We start from the raw sequence: 3,506 nt of genomic DNA, 5'->3' as shown, positions 1-3,506 counted from the left end.
CCCTCGCGCTCTCTCTCTCTCTCTCTCTCTCTCTCTCTCTCTCTCTCTCTCTCTCTACCGCGCGCTCTTTCTCGACTCGAACAACTCGAACGAGCGAGCGAGCGACTCCTCTACGACGGCTAGAAGGAGGTGCGCTCTTCAGTTCCGGCTTCCAGCCACCCGAGTCTATTAATACTCGATTCTAGTCTCTAGTTTGCTTCCCCCGCCTCTCGCCTTCTACGTGCCCCCACCCCGCCGTCCATCGTCGCGTTGCTCTATCGCCACTCTTTGTCTCAACCTGTTCGCCCGTATCGTTAACGCGGTACCAGTCCGAGCTGTTATCCCCGCAACCGAAATCGTTACGGAAACGGTCGTACGTACTTACGTACATACGTACGTACACGCGTACACGTACGCGAAGGTAAAACGGTTCTCGAGTAGTGGCGAGAATCACGCGGGGAACTTCGAACCCGGATAACGATCGGTTTTTCCATCTCCTTCGATCTTGGTCCGCGCGTCCGACCACGCGGCACGATTTACCAACGAGCGTCCGCTCGTTTCGGTCCGTTCGCGGAGATTAGAAACGATCGTCCGTTCGACATACGCCTGACGGGATAACCGAGCGAAGAAATTTCCGCGAATCGAGGATAAACTCGGCGTCCGAGGATTCGAGGACCGGTCTTCGAGAAGGATCGTTTCTTTTCCGATCGCTACGTCCGTACGAGATCGACCAGGCGTCGGAAGACGTCGCGTAAGCGCGTAACGTTCGCGCGACTATCGGATGCTAACAGACGGAATCCGTGTCGACGCAAAGCGGAATCCGCGTAGCCGAGGAATGCGCTCAATTATGCGGGACACTCGAATCACGGGGCGAAGATATTCTAGTCGCGTGTCCGCAACCGAATCGGTTTCGATCGATCGCGGCTATCGCGAGAATTATCCTTCTCCCTCCGTTTCTTCCTCGACCGCTAAACTCGCCGCTGCTACCTCTAAACGATTCCTTCGCTTCCGGCCCGCGCGTCCAACCCGATATCGTTCTCGTGCTTTTCCTCCCCGTCCATCCCGAGAAATCTAAACCTTCGTCGCCGCCTAATCCAAACCGTGTGTTTCTTTCTCTCCGTCTTCCATTTTCATTTTCATTTTCATTTTCATTTACATTTCCGCCGATTAAGATATCCGTCGCGTCGTACGTATAATCACGGATAATCCCCGTCTCGGATTCCACGCGCTCGATAAATGCTTGCGAATTTTCTTTATTTCTTTAATCGGTGGCGAAAACGATTCACCGTACGAAACGCGCGTTTCCTACGCGATAAATATGGATCGATGTCGCTTTACATCTTTCGCCATTTTATTTCCCGAGGACGCTGCTAGGGCACGCAACGATTCCTTCGTTTCGTCCCTGGCACTCGAGCGTTCGTTTCGATCGGCAAGAGTCCGAGGAAACCACGTTTCCCACGCGAAATTTCTTTTCGCCGCTCAAAGTACGAGCGAGCGTGGTATAGACCCAGCCCGTAGCAGGTCGCGGGTCTCTCGAATCTTTAAAAGCAAAAATTATCTCGAAACGAAGCATCGCGACGTACGGGACGCGCGAATCGTTAATCAGGCTGGTAAAAAAAGACACGCGGAGGATAGGAAAGATAGACGAGGAGAGAAAAGTTTAGTAATCCGCGTCGGTGCTGGCGCAATCGAGGAATTCCTCCTGTGAGTCGAAGGAAGGAAATTGCGTTGCCCAATTAGAAATCGCGGGAGACCGCGGAAAGAAAGGCCGAGAGAGAGAGAGATAGAGAGAGAGAGGAGAGAGAGAGAGGGGGGGGGACGAAGGAGCTAAGAAAAAGAAGGAGCGAGCAAAGTGGCGGAGAGGGAAAGCGTGAAAGAGGGAGGGAAAAGGTTTCGAAACATCGTACATACTAAGTTGCCACGTTTGTACGATTATCCAATTCGGTGTACATTTTGCTCGTTTAAATGCACGCGCACGCGCCTGGCCATTTTCTCGATTTCGTTCTACCTACGCACTTTACCGATTACGTTCGCGCGCGCCTTCTTTCTCCGTCACCGACCGTGTGTTTATATAGTTATCGTCGGGTGCATCCCTATCCGACCATAACGATTAATCGCCCTCTCGAATCCTCTCCTTCTTCTTCCTTTGTCATTTTCACGCTCGCCCCGCGCCAACTTTCCTTCTTGTCCTACGAATCGAGGATACCGCTCCAACTCGCCGCGTCGCGGTACCGGGACCAACTTTTCTCCTAAACGCGAAACTAACCTTTTTCCCTCGCGAATAGCGCGTCGTGACGCTTTTATCGTTCCTAAGGATAGGAATACGGAATTATTTATCGCGCGAGATACGAGAAAACAATGATACGCGTATATCTTTATCGCGCCGTTATTAACGCTCGTCGTTTTTCGAAGGAAACAAATTTCTCCCCGACCAACGTAATTATTCTTTCGCGCGACGTTACCCGTTATCTCGTTGCGACCCAACATTTATACACCTTTCCTTCCTATCGTCTCCGATCGTTTCCGATCATCGGCTATTCGATATTCCAATTACGAATTTCGCTGCAGGCGAAGATTAACGCGCGCGCGAGATTATCGCGTCGAAATCGCGATACCGTTCGACGTTCTTCCATTATTTTACGTGTACAAACGTACAACGGAAGCAACGACGTTTAATCTCGCGATTCGTAAAATTTCGACGAACGCTCGAATAATCGAAACGATAAAAATCTAAACGGGATTAAAGCGACTCGCTTCCTTTTTATCCGTTTATCCGTCCAAGCGGTTACTTTTATCGTAGATTAGAGGAGACGAAAGAAAATTTTAATCCGACCGTTAAAATTTCAGAATCTTATTTCTGGCATAATCGACTCGCGGGAACCGCGCGATCGAGAATACGCGATCGGTACACGACTGTCGCGATCCATCCATGATCCAGCACGACTCGCGAAACGCGTCGATCCTACGCGTGTAACGCGATACGCTTCGTAATCGACCTGAACTTTTAAGTTGCTACGGTAAATGTTCTCGCTGTACGTGCGCGAGAATCGATGGCGAAAACTTGTCTCGGGATTCACCGAGACTCTCTCACCCTCTCTCTCTCTCTCTGTTCGTTCCACCCGTTCTTTTTCCTTCTCCGTCTGTGTGCTCTTAAGCGATTACGCCACTGCATCTCTCACCTCCGTCTAATCCCGGAACAAAGGGTGAAAAGCGTGGCGGGAAAAATCGAGCGAAACGGAAGGAGGAAAAATACGCGGAAAAGTTGAAAGGGCAACTGGGCGAAACTGCGAGCGATGGGACGGCAGAAAGGGAGAAAGGAAGAAAGGGAAGAAAGAAGCGAATAAACGGGGCAAGAGATGAGAGGAATAGGATCGCGACGAAAGGATAAAACGAGTAGTAAAAAGGGAAATTGAGAGACGTAGGAAAAAGATGGAGTATAAAGATAATCGACGTAAACCAAGTATGAGATGCATAGGGATAGGAGAGGGGGAGGGGGAGAAAGAGAGAGAGAGAGAGGGAGAGGGGGG

This window comes from Eufriesea mexicana, unplaced genomic scaffold (genome assembly GCF_001483705.2).
Source record: "Eufriesea mexicana isolate 0111107269 unplaced genomic scaffold, ASM148370v2 scaffold1824, whole genome shotgun sequence".
NCBI lineage: Eukaryota > Metazoa > Arthropoda > Insecta > Hymenoptera > Apidae > Eufriesea > Eufriesea mexicana.
This window is presented reverse-complemented; position numbering follows the sequence as displayed.